This window comes from Callorhinus ursinus, unplaced genomic scaffold, assembly GCF_003265705.2.
Source record: "Callorhinus ursinus isolate GAN/ISIS: 27379988/994484 unplaced genomic scaffold, GSC_fseal_2.0 scaffold66, whole genome shotgun sequence".
In the NCBI taxonomy this organism is placed as follows: Eukaryota; Metazoa; Chordata; class Mammalia; order Carnivora; family Otariidae; genus Callorhinus; species Callorhinus ursinus.
The window spans coordinates 434307-454151 of NW_027397128.1; positions in this window are offsets into that span (position 1 = coordinate 434307).

The following is a 19845-nucleotide window of genomic DNA, read 5'->3' on the forward strand; positions in this document are numbered from 1 at the left end:
TAACATCGTCTGCATATATTAAGTTGATGGTTGCTTAAGTTTGAGCCTACTCTTTATTCTTCTTCCTCATGATTTAGGTATATGGTGTCATATTTTATGTACCTTTATTTTGTGAGTTCCTTGACTGGTTTTATAGACACATTTACTTTTACCGCTTTTGTGCTTCCTACTTTTCTTACTCTTACTTATGGTCTTTCCTTTCCATTCAGTGTCCCCTTTAACATTTCTTTTGGGGCTGGTTTAATGGTTATGATGAATTCCTCTAATTTTGGGGGGGGCGGGTCTGAAAAACTCTTTATTTCTCCTTGTATTCTGAATGATAGCCTTGCTAGATAGAGTATTCTTGGCTGCATATTTTTTCCTTTAAGCACTTTGAATATATCATGTCACCCTCTTCTGGCCTGCAAACTTTCTGCTAAAAAGCCTGCTGATAGCCTTATGGGGTTTTCCTTTGTATGTAACTGTTTTTCTTTTCTCCTGCTCCTTTAAAAATTCTCTATTGCCACTTTTTGACATTTTAACTATTATGTGTCTTGTAGACTTCTTTAGGTTGATTTTGTTGGGGCATCTCTGTGCCTCCTGAATCTGGATTTTTGTTTCCTTCCCCAGATTAGGAAAATTTTCAGGTATTACTTGTTCAAATACATTTTCTGCCCCTTTTCTCTCTCTTCTCCATCTGGATTCCCTGTAATGTGGATGATATAATGCTTGATGTTGTCACTGAGTTCCCTAAAACTATTTTCATTTTGCATATTTTTTCTGTCATTTGGATATCTTGATTACTTTGGATATCTTGATTACTCTGTCCTCCAGTCACTGATTCATTCTTCTGCTTCCTCGAGTCTACTCTTTATTCCATCTAGTATATTTTTTAATTTCATTTACTGTGTTATTTATCACTGATTGTTTCTTTTTTTATCTGTTTGTTAAGGGTCTCACTGATGTCTTCCACTGTTTTCTCATGTCCAGTAAGTATCTTTATGATTATTAAATTCTCTGTTAGGCATATTACTTATCTCTGTTTTGCTTAGGTCTCTTGTGACTTTGTCTTGTTCTTTCATTTGGGATATATTCTTCTGACTCCTCATTTTATCTAAGTCTCTGTGTCTATTTCTGTGTTAGAAAAGTCAGCTATGTCTCTTTCTTTTGAAAGTAGTGGCTTTATGAAGAAGAAGTCCTATAGTCCTCTGTTGTGTAGTGTCCCCTGTTCACCAGAACCTGGCACTTCAGGAGTCTCCTATGTGTGTTGTGTGCACCCTGCTGTTGTGGTTAAACCACATTTTCCTTCAGTCTTATCATCTGCAATGGCTGTTTGCCTGTTCTGGGCAGTTTTTGTTCCCTGTGGTACTAGTGGGACAGTCTGGAGCTACTTTGGTCTTGAGTTGCATCAGACCAGGCATTTGTCAGACACACAGTAGCAACAAACTACAGGACACTTTCCCTGTGTTGTCCCCTGAGAAACTTTCACTGATGGGTGGGCCTGCAGTCAGACCAGCTGTGTGCCCTCAGCCCACTGCTGGATCCAGTCTGACTTGTGTGTGTTGTTGTCTTCCCCTCTCCCTAGGGCAGAATTCACTTTATAGTAGTGTTGGCCCCTATCTGGGCTGTGTGCACACTCCTAGGCTTGTGGCACCACTTTGGATGGGCTTTGGCCAAGAGCATATTGAAGGTGGTGGATCCCCTGTGTGGCCAGGGGTGGGATGCACAGTGTTAACAGGGTTTGCATTGATCTTCTGGGGGAGGGGATCTGCAGTGCCAGGACTGAGGCAGGTCTGGCTATAGGGAGCAGATTCACCAAAGCTTGGGGGAAGGTGCTGGGCATGCTGTTAACAAGTTAGGTAGTGAGTGTCAGTGCTGCACTGGTTCCTGTCAGTGGCCCTGTTTATGCTGGAGCCTGGGATAGAGAAATAGTACTTGCCAATTCCTTTGTTCCTGGAGGAGTCTCCCAAGGATGTCTGTCCCTCCAGGACATGCTCTGAGATTAGTGAACAACCCTCCCATATACCTCAGGCATTTTTCAAACTGCTGCTTCTATGCTGTATCTCCAGGGGCTATTTGTTGTGTTGTCTCTTTAAGGGAAGGTCTCAGTTACCTCTTGCCCTCCTAGGTCTCCCAGAGCTGATCCCACTGATTTTTTTTTTAATTCCAAGTTTTAAGTTCAGCTGGTTGTAAGAAGTCATGACATTTGGCCCTTCCGGTTTTCAAAGCCAAATATTATGGGGATTTTTCTTCCTTGTGTGAGCTCCCTGATGTGACAATCTCTTTCTCTCTCATCTCCATACCTGTGGGTGCTTCCCTCCCATGGACAGTCCCACTGGTCTTTTTAGCTCCCAACTGCATCTCCATCCTTCCTACCCTCTTTGATATGGTCTCTTTACATTTAGTTGTGGAGTTTGTTTTGCCAGTTTTCAGGTTATTTTCTGGGTTATTTACACTGATGTGAATGTTACCTAGTTTTATCCATGGAAGAGGTGAGCTTAGGGTCCTCCTACTCTGCCATCTTCCAGCCTATATCTTCCTCTTCCTCTTCAATGACCTTATAACTGGAACTTTGGCTTGCACACTGGGTCTATAGCCTACTGACCTACTCTGCACATTGGGCTTGACAGTCTCCACAATCATGTGAACCAATTCTTTATAATAAATCTCTTTATATTTATGTATATATATGCATACACACACACAAAGATATGCATAGGTTCTTTTTCTTTGGGGAACTCTGGTTAATACAGAATGGGAAAGGAGAGCTGATTTCAAGCTAGAAAAGACCATGTCTCTTCCCCCTAGTAGAATAGAAGCCCCCTTTTAGTCAGGGCCTGGGTCTGACTCCTCCCTGTATCCTGAGGGCTTAGCACAGGACCTGGAACAAAGGAAACACTCAAGCAATGCTTACCAAGTAGATGAAAATAAATTAATCAATCAATCCTAGGCTTAGTATTTAGCTTCAGATAGTTCTGCATTTGGGCAATGCCCCATTCCGCTCATAGCCTAAGGAGGTAGTAGAGCACGGAACTCTTCTCGAATCTCAAGGAAGTTCTATTGGCTATGATGTTTAGAGTGGCCTTGAAGCCACAGTTTGAGGAATAGTTCATCAAACAGTTCAACACTTTTGGTGGTTTAGATAGATTAATAAAAATAGTGGCTCTCAACCAAATTTGAAAGCTATTTTGTCACAGGCATCATAGTAAATGGAAACAACTTTCAGAAGTCATGTACTTTCACCCAGCCACCCCATCCCTCCCACCCCCGACCACTCCAGCAACCCTCAGTTTGTTTCCTGAGATTAAGAATTCCTCATATCAGTGAGATCATATGATACATGTCTTTCTCTGATTGACTTGTTTCACTCAGCATAATACACTCCAGTTGCATCCACGTCATTGCAAATGGCAAGATTTCATTCCTTTTGAGAATTGTGTAAGACTGTTGAATCACAGACCTGTGCCTCTGAAACAAATAATACATTATATGTTTAAAAAAGAAGTAGGAAGGAAGAAATGAAGGGGGGAAATCGATGGGAGAGATGAACCATGAGAGACTATGGATTCTGAGGAAAAACTGAGGGTTTTAGAGGGGAGGGGGTGGGGGGATGGGTTAGCCTGATGATGGGTATTAAAGAGGGCATGTACTGAATGGAGCACTGGGTGTTATATGCAAACAATGAATCATGGAACACTACATCAAAAACTAATGATGTAATGTATGGTGATTAACATAACATAATAAAATTTAAAAAAAAAGAAGTCATGTACTTTCTCTCTCTGCCTCAAGCAACACTGTACTCAGATCCCTGCAAAGCTTTTAAAGGGCAGCAGGAAAAATGACCTAACAATCTGCTTCAGTCATCTATTGCTGTGTCACTACTAATTTTAAGATATTCTTCCTAAATATAACAAGAGCAAATGTTCAGTGGATACATACCACATACCAGCTCCCTTGCTTAGATATTAATGTATATTAATTAATTTAACCCTCAGAACAGCCCTAAGCAGTTGGTACTATTATTATTCCTCTTTTATAGAAGAGGAAACTGAGACACAGAATGGTTAACTAACTTGTCCAAGGTCACATAGGTAATAAGTAGCAGCCCTAGCTTTCATATGCATGCTGTCTAGCTTCAGAGGCTCTACTCTTAATATGTTCTTGTTATGTACTAGTCACTTTTCTTAGACAGCAGGCCCAAATTTAACTATCATAATGCAGAAATACAGCCTCATCTTGGATCCCTAAGTGATATATATTTGTTTACTGGGGAGAATTGAAAGGGATTTGAGCAGTGCTATGCCAAGTCATATTGGAGCCCAAGGAAAAAGGAAAAATCAGTAATGTTGACCCTGCCTTTACTTAAAATTTTAATATTGTGTTCAATGTGGATTTTTGCGTTAATTTTAATTTTTTAAAATATTTTGTTAAAATATTATTATTCCTGGGGCTCCTGTGTGGCTCAGTCATTAAGCATCTGCCTTCGGCTCAGGTCATGGTCCCAGGGTCCTGGGATCGACCCCCACATCGGGTTCTCTGCTCAGCGGGAAGCCTGCTTCTCCCTCTCCCTCTACCACTCCCCCTGCTTGTGTTCCCTCTCTCGCTGTGTCTATCTCTGTCAAATAAATAAAATCTTTAAAAATAAATAAATAAATAAATAAATAAATAAAATATTATTTATCCTGATCAATGAGGCTTCTCTTTATACCTCCTTAAATTTTGTGTGCAGGGCAAGTGCTTCACTCACCTCACCCTAGTCCCAGCCCCGGGACTAAGTGGGGCAGAAGAAAAAGAATATCTCTAATTACTTTGCTTTGTCTAATGCTGCTGTTGTTATGGACCTCGAACACCCTTTGCCTGAGCAACCCAGACAATGATGGAGCCTGGCTTCATGAGGACAGCTATGAGGGACCCCTTTGGCCACCAGAACATGTTTTGGTAAGGCTTAAAGGACGTCTGAGGACACCCAATTCCACTTTCTTATGTGCAGAGGAAGAAACTGGGGCATAGGGATGGGAGAGAAAAGAGCCCTCAAGTAACCCAAGGCCAAGGCTAGTAGAGCCCAGGGTTCCTCACTCTTCATTTACTACTTTTTCTATGGATTGCCATCAGAAGATGTCTTTCAGTCCTATAGTATAGAGGGTATTATGCTAAGCAAAATATGTTAGTCAGAGAAAGACAAATACCATATGATTTCACTCATATATGGAATTTAAGAAAACAGATGAACATGGGGAAGAGAAGGAAAAGTAAAATAAGATGAAAACAGAGAAGGGGGAAAACCACAAGGGACTCTTAACTACAGGAAACAAACTGAGGGTTGCTGGAGGGGAGGTTGGTGAGGAGATGGGGTAATTGGGTGATGGGCATTAAGGAGGGCACTTGAAAAAATGAGCACTGAGTGTTGTATGCAACTGATGAATCACTGAACTCTACCTCTAAAGTAATAATACACTATATATTAATTAATTGAATTTAAATAAAAAAATAATAAATACTTGGTCTTTGTCCATGGCTCCTGGTGCAGGAGCTCCTAAAACCCTTGGAATCTTAAGAAGTGACACAAAAGTATCTTTTATATATTAATGAGATAACTTGTAAAGTTGAGAGTGGGGAGCTGGCAGTTAGGTAGCTTCAGTATAGGGGCTAGCTGCCAGGAAGAACAAACCATGAGATTAGAGTGTTGGAACTTTCAGCCCCAACTCCTGATTCTCTGGGAAGGGGGAAGGGGCTGAGATTGAGTTCAGTCACCAACGGCCAATCAATTAGCCCTACATGATGAAACTTCCATTAACCCCTCTAAACAATAAGGCTGACAGAGCTTTCAGGTTGGTGAACACCTCAAGGTTCAGGGAGGGTAGTGTGCCTAGAGAGGGCCTGGAAGCTCTACACCCCTCCCTCCATACCTTGCCCTTTACATATCTTCCATGTAGCTGTTCTTGAGTTGTATCCTTTACAAGAAACCAGTAATAGTAAGTAAATTTCCTGAGTTATGTGAGGTGTTCTAGTGAATTATTGAACCTTGGGTAGGTAGTGGGAACCCCCAAATTTATGGCAAAGTAGGACACAATTGTGTGTAACTCAGGGACCTGATAATTAAAACTGTTTCTAAAGTGAAAGCAGTTTTGTGGAACTGAGATCTTAAACCTGTGTAGTTTGTTGCTAATTCTGTGTAGTTAGTGTCACAATTGAATTGTAGGACACCCATTTTGTGTCAGAGAATCAAAGAATTGGTTGGTATCAGGAGGGAAAAGAAAAGACCCTTCAGGTCCTTATCCTAGCCAAGCTGTAGATGGAAACCCCTGTCTGACTCCAGAACCCAATTTATGAACCTTATGGCAAGTGGTTGGGTGAGGAAACCTTCTCTTTCAGGGAAGACTTTGGCTTCCAGGAGACTGAGGTTCATCTAGCTCTAAAGTTCAGAGTAAACTACAGCAAAGCTAGCAGCATAACAATTTCATGACATATACATCAACTCCTAAGTCTGAGTCCCTCACAATCTGAAATCCCTGTAATATACATGACCTCTCCTTCATAAGGCCATTATGTTCAGGAGCAGGCGATATAACTGGCTTTTCTAACACAGAGAGGAAGGCAGAGATGTAGACAAAATGCCAGGATAGAGGAATTTTTTTCCAAATGAAAGAACAAGATAAGGCCATGCCAGAGATCTAAGTGAAACAGACATAAGTAACATCCCTGATGGAGAACTTAAAGCAACAACCATAAGGATATTCACTGGACTTGAGAAAAAAAAGGATATCAGTGAGAACCTTACAACAGAAATAAAGAGCTAAAAAACACTCAAACAGAAATGAAGCATGCAATGAGATTAGAAATACACTTGATAAAATTAACAGCAGGCTGGAAAAGCAGAGGAATGAATTAGTGACCTAGAAGACAAAGTAATTGAAAGTAATGAAGCTGAACAAAAGAGAGAAAGAATTATGTAACAAGACAATACACTAGGGAACACAGTGACTCGAACAAAAGTAATAAAATTCATATTATAGGAGTCCAAGAAAAAGAAGAGAGAAAAAAGGAGGCAGAAAATTAATTTAAGGAAATAATAGCTAAAAACGTCCCTAATCTAGGAAGTAAAAAGACATCAAGATCCAGGATGCACAGAGAACTCCCATCAAAATCCACAAAAGCAGGCCAAAGCCAAAACATATTGTAATTAAGTTGGTAAAATATAGTGATGAAGAAAAAAATCTTAAAAGCAGCAAGACAAAAGGAGTCCTTACCTTACAAGGGAAAACCCATATGGTTAACTGGAGATTTCTCAAAAGAAACTTGGCAAGCCAGAAGGGAGTGATATGATACATTCAATGTGCTGAAAGGGAAAAATCTATAGCCAAGAATATCCTATCCAGTAAGGCTATCATTCAGAATGGAAGGAAAGATAAAGATTTTCCCAGACAAACAAATGGCTTTGAATGACCACTAAACCAGCCCTGCAAGAAATATTAAAGGAGATTCTAAGTGGAAAGCAGAAAATGCCAAAATTGAAAAGTCAAGAAAGGATCAGAGAAATTTTCCAGAAACAATGACAAAACAACTAATAAAATGGCAATAAATAAATATCTCTCAATAATTAATTTGAATGTAGGTGGACTAAATGTTCCAATCAAAAGACAAAGGGTGTCGGAATGGATTAAAAAACAAGACCCAACTATATGCTGCCTACAAAAGACTCATTTTAGACCTAAGGACAACTGCACATTGAAAGTGAAGGGATGGAGAAACATTTACCATGCAGATTGATGTCAAAAGAAAGCTGAAGTAGCAATACTTAATCAGACAAATTAGACTTAACAACAACAACAACAAAAGACTATAACAAGAGTCAAAGAAGGGCACTGTATAATCACAATGGGAACAATCCAACAGGAAGATATGACAATTGTAAATATTTACACACCCAACATGGGAACACCCAAATATATAAAACAATTAATAACTAGCATAAAGGAACTAGTTGATAATAATACAATAATAGTAGGGGACTTTAATGCTCACTTACATCAATGGACAGATCATCTAAACAGAAAATCAACAAGTAAGCAATGGCTTTGAATGACACACTGGAAAAGATAGACTTAACAGATATATTCAGAACATTCCATCATAAAAGAGCAGAATACACATATTTTCAAGTGCACATAGACATTCTGCTCAATACATCACATATTAGGTCACAAAATAGGCCTCAACAATTACAAAAAGATTGAAGTCATATCATGCACCTTTTCTGACCACAACACTAAGAAACTAGAAGTCAACTACAAGAAAAAATCTGGGAAGTCCAAAAATACATGATGTTAAACAACATGATACTAAACAATGAATGGGCCAATCAAGAAATCAAAGAAATACAAAACAATACATAGAAATAAATGAAAGTGAAAACATGATGGCCCAAAATGTTTGGGATGCAGCAAAAGTGGTCATAGGAGGGAAGTATATAGCAATACAAGCCTACCTCAAGAAACAAGAAAAATCTCAAACAACCTTGCCTTACACTCAAAGGAGCTAGAAAAAGAACAATAAACAAAGCCTAAAGCCAGCAGAAGAAGGTAAATAATAAAGATAAGACTGCAAAAAATGATATAGTAACTAAAAACAAAAACAAAAACCAGTAGAACTGATCAATGAAGCCAGGAGCTGATCCTTTGAAAAAAAAATTATTAAAACTGACAAACCTCTAGCCAAACTTATCAAAAAGAAAAGAGAAAGGACCCAAATAAATAAAATCACAAATAACAACCAACACTACAGAAATACAAACAACTCCAAAAGAATATTATGAAAACTATATGCCAACACATTGGATAAACTAGAAGAAATGGATAAATTCCTAGAAACATATAAATTACCAAAAGTGAAACAGGAAGAAATAGAAAACTTGAACAGAGAGATAACCAGCAAAGAAATTGAATCAGTAATCAAAAAATTTCAAACAAAGTCCAGGACTAGATGGTTTCACAGGCAAATTCTGCCAAACAATTAAAGAAGAGTTCAAATCTATTCTCAAACTATTAAAAAAATAGAGCAGGTGGGAAAACTTCCAAATTCATTTTATTAGGCCAACATTACCCTGGTACCAAAAGCAGATAAATACTCCACTAAAAAAGAAAAGTGCGGGGCAATATCTCTGATAAGCACGGGTGCAAAAATTCTCAGTAAAATATTAGCAAGCTGAATTCAACAATACATTGCAAAATTCATGCACCATGATCAAATGGGATTTATTATTTGGTTGCAAGAGTGGTTCAATATTTGCAAATCAATCAGTGTGATACACCATAGTAATAGAAGAAAGGATAAGAACCATATGATCATTTCAACAGATGCAGAAAAAGCATTTGACGAAGTATGACATCCATTCATGACAAAATCCCTCAACAAAGTACAGTAAGAGGAAAATACCTCAACATAATAAAGGCCATATATGAAAAAAACAGCTAATATCATCCTCAGTCAGGAAGAACTGAGGGCTTTTCCTCTGGTCAGGAACAAGGCAGGGATGTCCACTCTCACCACTGTTATTCAACATAATACTGGAAGTCCTAGTCACAGCAATCAGACAACAAAAAGAAATAAAAAAGCATTCAGATTGGCAAGGAAGAAGTCATACTTTCACTATTTGCAGATGGCATGATACTCTATATAGACAACATGAAAAACTCCACCAAAAAGCTGCTAGAGGTGATAAATGAATTCAGTAACATTACATGATACAAAATCAATGTACATAAATCTGTTGCATTTGTATACACCAATAATGAAGCAACAGAAAGAGAAATCAAGGAATTAATCCCATTTAAAATTACACCAAAAACCATAAGATACTTAGGAATAAACTTAACCAAAGATGTAAAAGATGTGTACTCTGACAGCTATAATACACTGATGAAAGAAATTAAAGACGACAAAAAGAAATGGAAAGATATTCCATGTTCATGGACTGGAAGAAAAAATACTGTTAAAATGTGTCTACTACCCAAAGCGATCTACACATTTAATGTAATCCCTACCAAAATACCACCAGCATTTTTCACAGAGCTAGAACAAACAATCCTAAAATGTGTTTAGAACCACAAAAGTCCCCTAATAGCCAAAGCAACCTTGAGAAAAAAATGCAAAGCTGGAGGCATCACAATTCCAGACTTCAAGTTATATTATGAAGCTGTAGTGAGCAAGACAGTATGGTACTGGCAGAAAAACAGACACATAGATCAATGGAACAGAATGGAAAACCCAGAAACGAACCCATAACTATATGGTCAATTAATTTTCATAAAAGCAGGAAAAAATATCCAGCAGGAAAAAGACAGTCTCTTCAACAAATGGTGTTGGGAAAACTGGACAGCAACATGCAGAAGAATGAAACTGGACCACTTTCTTACACCATACACAAAAATAAATTTAATATGGATAAAATACCTAAATGTGAGAGAGGAAGCCATCAAAATCCTAGAAGGGAACACAGGCAGTGACTTCTTTGACATTGGCCACAGCACATCCTTCTAGATATGTCTCCTGTGGCAAGGAAACAAAATCAAAAGTAAACTATTGGCATTACATCAAAATAAAAAGCTTCTACACAGTGAAGGAAACAATCAACAAAACTAAAAGGCAACCTACTGAATGGGAGAAGATATTTCCAAATGATATATCTGATAAAGGATTAGTATCCAAAATATATAAAGAACTTATAAAACTCAACACCCCAAAAATGAATAATCTAATTAAAAATGTGCAGAAGACACAAATGGACATTTTTCCAAAGAAGACATACAGATGGCTAACAGACACATGAAAATATGCTCAACATCACTGATCATCACGGAAATGCAAATCAAAACTACAACAAGATAGCATCTCAAGCTTGTCAGAATGGCTAAAATCAACAACAGAAGAAACAACAGGTGTTGGCAATGATTGGAGAAAGGTGAAGCTTCTTGCTCAGTTGGTGGGAATGCAAACTGGTGCAGCCTTTCTGGAAAATAATACGGAGGTTCTTCAAAAAGTTTAAAATAGAACTACCCTACAATCCAGCAATTCCACCACTAGGTATTTTACCCAAAGAATACAGAAATACTAATTCAAAGGTATACATGCATCATGATGTTCGTAGCAGCATTATTACCTTAGCCAAGTTATGGAAAGAGCCCAAGTATCCATTGACTCATGAATGGATAAATAAGTGCTTGTATATGTATACAATGGAATATTACTTGGCCATAAAATAGCATGAAATATTGCCATTTGTAAGGACTTGGATGGAGCTAGAGTATTATGCTATGTGAAATAAGTCAGTCAAAGACAAATACCACATGATTTCACTCATATGTGGAATTTAAGATACCAAACAAATGAGGAAAAGGAAGAGAGAGAAAGGCCAACAAGAAACAGACTCTTGAATATAGAGAACAAACATGGTTACCACAGTAGAAGTTCATGGGGGGATGGGTTATATAGATGATGGGGGATTAAGGAGTGCTTTTGTTGTGAAGAGCACTGGGTATTGTGTGGAAGTGCTGAATCACTACATTGTACACCTCAAACTAATATTACACAGTATGTTAACTAACTGAAATTTAAATAAAAACTGAAAAAAAAAGAACACCTCTTCTGGGATTCAGAATCTGTTCTGTTTCCTTGTTTTCATCAAACAGATTTAAGCAGTTCTTCTATAGACCTAGGTTCAAGTCTTTTTCTCAGGATGTATCACATTGCTCTGATTCCCCATTGGCGTGTTTTTTTGTTTTGTTTTGTTTTGTTTTGTTTGTGTTTTTGTTTTTTTCTGCCCTGATTAGACTGTGAACTTCTTGCTAGCACAGATTTCTTTTTCAAACATGTATCTCAGCACCCAGCTCAGTTTCTGGAACACAGTCTCTGTTTTCTAAGTGAATAAATAAATGAATAAACAAACTTACTAGATGGCTTAGAGAAAATCATTTCACTTCCTGTAAGTTTGGAAGATTTAGAACAAGGATCATTACTGTCCTCACAACTTTTTTTTAAATTTTTTTATTGTTATGTTAATCCCTCACAACTTTTTGAAGACAAACTAGTTATTGCCACAGTCTTTTCTTTAAATTTTTAAATTTTTTTATTTTTTATTATGTTCAATTAGCCAACATATAGTACATCATTAGTTTTTGATGTAGTGTTCAACGATTCATTAGTTGCATATAACACCCAGTGCTTATCACAACATGTGCCCTCCTTAATACCCATCACCTTGTTACCCCATCCCCCCACCCCCCTCCCTTCTGTAATCCTCAGTTTGCTTCCTGGAGTCCAGAGTCTCTCATGGATTGTCTCCCTCTCAGATTTCTGCCCATTCAGTTTCAACATTCTGGTAAAATTATAGAGATAGAAGATTAGTGGTTGTCAGGAGGGTGGAGAGACAGGGCTTCTATAAATAGACATGGGGGAACTTTTTAGGGTGATGAATATGTTCTATATCATGATTGTTTTGGTTGTTACATAACTATACATATTTGCTAAAGCACAACAAATTGTAGACTTAAACTTGGTGAGTTTTATTATATGCAAATCATATAGTTATAAAGCTGACCAAAAATGGTCTGTATTCTCAGGAACAGAAGAGCTTTAAAATCCAGGGCCATGAAGGTAATGCAGGTGGTTGTAGTAAAAAGAACACAGACCTGATAATCAAGACATCCAAGTTCCAATTCTGGTTTTGTCAGTAGCTAGCTAGATGACCTTAAACAAGTTTTTTAACGTCTCTAAGATATTCTCTGCTGTTAAATAAGGAAGCAATACCTGCCTTGGCCTTCCAGAGTACAAGTCTCCAATGAGATAATGTATATGGCTGTATTTTAAAAAGTTCAAAAATTATATTATTGTGATCAGAATCTCTACTCTGTACAGGAAAAATTAACCACATCCAGAGATGACTGCCTAGAATCCAAAGTCGAGGGAAATAGAATAGATCCTGAAACTCAAAGCTCACCCTCACCAACTCCTCTAACAGAGTCCATCAGCTGATTAGTAATTTTCCTTTGGAAATTTTTTTCTCAGCCTAGACTTGGGAAAAAGAGACTGTCTACTTTTAACTTCTTGGAGAAAGTTTGGCTGGCTTTTTGACAGGTGACACATGAAGGTTGCAGAAGAGAAAAGAAAACACACTGACTGGGAGCCAACAACATTGTTCCTTCAGAAAAATGGGGGCCTGGGCGTTGGTCTTACCTCCAGTGAATCCCCATCAGAGCTTCCTAACTTGCCACCATCACTGCACATTTTTTTCTGTCTGAGACTATCAGCTGATTCTGTCTTCCAAGGTCAAGGCGAACCAAGCTGGGGCTATAGAGAAGACACCAGATGGAGGGGGTGGTAGAGGCAGAATATGGCTAAATCTATTTTCTTTAAGACCCACTACAGATACCTTACAGTCTTCCCCAAGTTGAAATATGGAATGGGGATCAGGTCAACTCTCAAACTACAAACAAACAAAACAAAGTAACTCAACTTCATAACACATCTCCCTGGCCAAGAGTTTCTAAGTGGTAACTGTCATGAAACAAGCTTGAAATGCTATGACTACAAACCCATTTCTGAGTGGCAGCATTCAAGAGGGTGGGTTTTAGTTGTGAAAGATAAGCTACTAGGCCAGATATCTCTGGGGGTTACATTCTCAGCTTTCATTGATCACCAAAGTTTTGCCATAGAACTATACCCTTATATGTCCAAACACACTTGCTCCCAGTTAGACAGTCTCATGAAGATACAAAGACACACTGGAAGGCAGGTATTTGTACACACCCTCAAGCAAAAATATGCAAATGGACAAGCTCATTAGATTCAAACATATGCCAAAAAGCACCAGATGTTAAAACACCCGAAGATATACCCAGACAAAAGAGTGTGTGTGTGTGTGTGTGTGTGTGTGTGTGTGTGTGTGTGTGTGTATACAAACACAGGCACACACAAGCAGAGAGTTAAGTTAAAAAAAACACACATTGTAGTCATGGTCATGATGCTCAGGGACACATGTAATGCATCAAAGAAGTAGTTTAACAGGCATGTAGATGAACAAACATGCATATATAGGTATGCAGACAGGAATCCACATGCTCAGAGATATAGTAAGAAAGCTACACTTACAAAGGTTCGCATAATTCCATACAAATTTTAGGATTATTTGTTCCAGTTCTGTGAAAAATGTTGATGGCCAAACTATGGAAAGAGCCCAGATGTCCATCAACAGATGAATGGATAAAGAAGACGTTATATATATATATATATATATATATATATATATATATATATATATATTACAACTGTTTGGTCCAACAGTTGTAATATGTCTAGGGAAAGGAAAGAGGTCTTACTTCATTAACTTGCTTGTTTCCTGGTCCCTGGGGCTTCTAGTATCCACCAATGTTCCTGCAGGCTTCTAGTGTCTTGGAGCCCTGGTCCAAGTTACCTATGGTGAGAGAATACCCTTTAGGTTGAGTCCAGACTTCAGCTCCTTTTAGAGAGGCCTGACTGCTGGTGACCCCGGTCCACATTTCAGAACCACGGTTGGAGAATGGGAGGGAAGGTTATGTTCATATGAGGCCAGTGACAGGGAAAAACTGGGCTGAAATTAGTCAAGAAAAAAATCCAAAGCCAGTATCTGAAGTACCTTGGACTTTCTTACATTGCTCAGGGAATATCTTGGGAAAGGAGGAACCTCAGGCTTTTGTCTGGAATTACAAAGTAAGAATTCCAGGTCTGCACAATTCTTTAGTACTTGAAGTCTTATGTGGTATGGAGAGCTTGGTTAATTAAAACATACAAATATTGTCAAAACCTTGTTTCCACCATTAGCTCTAATTTCTTGCCTCCCCCAACACTTACAAAGAGTGACATAAACAGTTGTAAATTTTCATACATTTCTGTAACCCACCTGCTAAGAGGAAATGTGAGCAGTAGATGTGTCAAAAAAAAAAAAAACAGGAAGTAAAAGCAGAAACCAAGTACATATCTAATCAGACCCAATTAGGAAGTGAAATCTGAGAACAGAAATCTGTGGAATCTCAGAACAGCCAAACAACACTGTCCCCATTTCCAAGATGATAATGAGGCTCACAGAAGGAGAATGATTAAAATCGACCACACACAATTACATACAGAAACTCAACAACAGGACACAGGTTTTCTGACACCCAGTTCAGATATCAAACATGGCTAAATGATACCATCACTTCAGAAATACTCAAATAATGGGTAAAGCTATATTAGTGTCTTCTTACCTGCTCAGAAGACAGTGTCTTGCCTAAGATTGCTTCCATCTACTCCATAGACATTCATTCAAGTGGCGTTAGGTTTGTCTAGCTGTACCCTTTAGATTAACATCAACCCAGAGCTACCCCCTACTGGGAGGGATGGGACCCCAGTAGGAAATGATCTGAATGTCACTGCCAAAATAGGCCTCTGAGACAGCCTATCTTCAAGTGGTTTGAACAGAGCTTGGCAATATGCAGAGTGATGTGCATGTGGGTATGCCTGCTGTGGGGCTGCTTATGGGATTCTGATCCTTTCAAGTAGAAGAACCCCTCAACTTAATTTGGAAAATAAATCTTGAATTCTAATATTGGCATCAACAGATATTTATGGACTATCAACTATTTAAGGGACTTGGATAGGTATAAGACATTTTCCTATCTCTAACTTGTTTATTGTTATTGCCATTATCATTTCCACTTAGTAGTATAGCAATGCAGAGCTGATAAAGTACTTTTACGTTTTTTAGCCCTTTTGAGCCTTAAAGTATTCCCATTACTACCCTAATATTGCAGATAAGAAAACTGAGTCTCAAAGTGGTAAAATGACTTATTCCAGGTCACACAGCTAGTAAATGACAGAACCAAGATTCAAATCCAGGTATGTTTGACTTCAAAACTTTTGCCCTTTCCAGCACACCAGGCTATCAGAAGGCAAACTTCACTGCCTTTCTGATTCTGCTCAAGAAATATTTGTTGAGTGAGTGAGTAAATAATGAGAGGAAATAGTTCATGTACTAGGGCATATTCAGGTTGAACCCCACGGTAGTGTATATGTGTGTGTTTGGGTAAGTCCTTGGGCACATAGAATTGGTAAAAGGTAGTGGCAAGAAGGAATCTCCCATGACTGAACTCCCCTGCATTCCAGGAACAGTGGCAGGGACATTCATAGGCTCTATTTCATTCAATACTCACAATGATCCCATGAGTCAAATGTTATCCAGCATCTCATTCTTCAGGTGGGCAAATAGGTTCAGAGAGGTTATACAACTTGCCCAAGGTGGCAGAATAGGAATTTGAACCTGGGTCTATCCAACTCCAAAGTTGATCTTGTTTCCACTATACTGGTTTGTCATGGGAACCTTCAGATTAGAAGCTGAGAGGGAGGGACTGGTAGATGTATATGTGGAGGAAGATAGAAGGACAGAGCCTGAGCACTAGAAAACAAACTGAATCTTTCAGACTCTAAGCAAGATAGAGGTAAAAAAGTACTAAACATAATAGGTATGGGATCTTTGGATCCCATTGCCAGCAGGGTCAGGGATATAACAGGAGATAAATGAAAACTGGCTTCTGAAATGGGAACCTGATGTCATCCTCCTTCCTAGTAATATCTTCAGCCCAAGTGTCCGTTTGGGATCTTGAGAAGCAGAGCCACAACGTGGGAGCCACTTATATCTCAGAGGTGAAAGTGGCAGCTAAGGTGATGGCAGACCTGTGCCAATCTCAGGGGTACATTTTCCCACCCATGGGGTTATTTATAAATAACCCCAGAGCATTCCACAAGGTAAGTGTTAACCTTAGCTTTCCAGGCCCTTCCCCAAGGGGCTGTCATCTGTTCCTGATAATCAGGGGGTTAGTGGGGAGGTGCACTTTGATACACTGTTAGTGAAGTGGTTAACAGCTGCTAAAAAAGCCTCTGAATTTCCAGGGGTTGAGATCACTTCCTAAGATCACTTCCTAAGAGGGAGGGAGGAGAGGAAGAGCTGTGACCAGATAACCTGCATTACACTTCCTGGCCTGACCTCCCAGGGAGGTGCCTTATTCCCAAGGCAGAGGACTTACAAAATATGGCAAGCATCTACTGCTGCTTTGATGACTTGGTTTGTGCCCACCACCCAGCCTTCCTGGGAGGAAGGTGGTGGTTGGCAATTCCAGTACAGGTGAGCTTAAATGGAACAAAGGCTTGTCATTCCAGCATTAAAACGGGGAAGCCTCTAGGTTTTGAGTGGGTGAAATGAAACTGCCTTGAACCTTGACGGGCCTTCCATGGTCAGTGGTCAGTGAAGGAGAGGAAAGACCTGGGATCCACAGAGAGTAAGTCTAGGTAAGATGCAAGAGAGGCAGGGCTAGGATGACCCCATGGGGGATGGGGACTACAGGACTGGTTCCTTTGAGGCCAAGAGTATGTATATAAGAGCGCTGAGAAAAGGGTGGAGGGAGTAACGAGCTTATGAGACCTGGAAAGCGTTAGGTTGAGAGGCACTTGGAAAAACAGGTTTTAGGAAGATGGTATACTTGAGTGCTTTGAGTTAAAGGGCCCCCCAAATGAGGAAATTTGCATTTTAATAGAAGAGCATGGAGAGAGAAAAGTCTATACCAAGGCATTGCTGATGGTGGATTTTCAGGTACCAATGAGGAAGAGTTCTGGGTGATGGGGGCAGGGCAGTGAGGAAGAAGGAGGGTAAATGTCAATACAGCCCATCTATGCATAAGGACTGCTTGTCCTGTCCTGCCACAAAAACCAGGACATAAAAGGCACACCTGTGCAAAGTTTCCTGGACCTCCTCCAGCTCACTTGATCCAGCTCCATGGGGATGCTCTGTGAGATGGACAGAAAGTGGCATTTCTCCAGGAAGATTTTGAGGGGTGGAGTCCTTGGTGATGGTTCAGCTGGGGGAAGGAAAGTTTGCAAGAAAACCAATTAGGTTTAGTTAATGGAGGTGGAAAGTGGCTTGGCTTAAATAGCAGAGCTTCCGAATTTGAAATATCATCTGGTCCATTTCCCAAATCCAGGCAGGATTACCAGGTGTTAACAAATGCAAGCAAAAAGCCAACTACCAAAAGCCTAAAAGACAACAAGCAGTGGAGAAAATGAAATTCAGACAACTGATTTAAAGAAAGGGTAGCAATACTTACATGGGACAAACGACTTTTTGTCCTTGTATTGTTTTTATCCTGCTTTGGTATCAGGGTAGTACTGGCCTAATTGAATGATTTTTAATGTGTTCCCTCTATTCCATTATTTGTAAGCTTTTGATAAAGATTATCGTTAATTTTTTTAAAAATGTTTGGGAGATTTCACCAAGGAAACTATGTGGTCTTGGGCTTTTCTGTGCTGGGAGATTTTTGATTCCAAATTTAACGTTCATTCTTGTTATTGGTCTAAGAAATTTCCTATTTCTTGAATTCAAGATTCATGATTCAATCTTGGTAACTCGTGTGTTTTTAGGAACAATTGAATTGTTCCTAAATTATCTGTTTTTTTCCCCTAAGTTATCTGGTTAGTCAGTATATAGTAATGTTATCACACTATATATTTCTGTGGTGATCTGCTGTATTGTTTTCTATTTCTCATTTTGCTTTTGAGTCTTCTCTTTTTTTTATTAGTTAATGTAGTTAAAGCATTACCGATTTTGTTCATCTTCTTTTGGAAAAACTGTTCATTACTTTCAATGTTATGCTATTTATTCTGTTCTCTATTTCTGATTCTTCTTTGTTCTTTCCTTCCTCTACTAAATTCCGGCTAAGTTACTTTTTCTAGTTCCCTGTGGTATAATGTTAAGTTGTTTTTTTGAAGATTTTTTCTTAATATGAGCACTTATAACATAAATTTCACTCTAACATCTGCTTTTGCTGCATTGCATAGGTCTTGGAACATTGTGCTTTCTTTTTCTTTTGTTTTGAGACATATTTTGATTTGACATTTGATTTGTTATTTGGCTGATTGCTTGTGCAATGGTGTGTTAATATTTACATATTAATTATTTAATATTTTCATTGCAGATTTTCCAGCTTTGTTTTATTGTTGAACTTGAGTAAAATAGGTGAAGGGGATTAAGAGTACACTTATCATGATGAGCACTGAGTAATAATGTATAGAATTGTTGAATCACTATATTGTATACCTGAAACTAATATAACACTGTATGTTAACTATACTGGAATTGAAATAAAAAAAACTTAATAGAATAGTGCTTTAAATGCAGTAATTCTTAGTTTCATGCAAAAGAAAACCTTTTTTATGTACTTTCTTTTTTTCTTTTTTATGATTTAAAGAGTGTTTTAAAAATAAATTTTCAATGTTTAAAGTATTATTTGAAATTCACATTAGGTATTATTACAAATGTTTCTATGGCATTTTCAGCCTTCAGGACAATAAAACACTACTCTTACTCTAAGTATTTAAGAAACTATAGATAGAAAGTGGCTAGGAGAGTGGAAGTTGAAAATTCTCATCAGAGGAAAAAATTAAAACAGTTTGCAACTATGTATGATGATAGATATATGTATGGTGATACATGTTAACTGGACTGTTGATTGGTGATCATTTCACAGTATATACAAATATCAAACTATTATATTGTATTCCTGAAACTAATATAATGTCATGTCAATCGTATCTCAATAAAAAGATAAAATTAATTTAAAAAAACATTTTGTTTCTCATTACTTGGACATTTTTTTTATTTGGTTTGTATTGGGATGGGGGAGTAAGGATTCTGCATTTGTTATAGGCTTTAACCTTTATTCAGTGTGAGACCTGGGGCAAATGATTCCATCTCTCTGAGTCTCAGTTCCCTCATCTGCATAAAAGGAATAGTAGTAATACTTACCT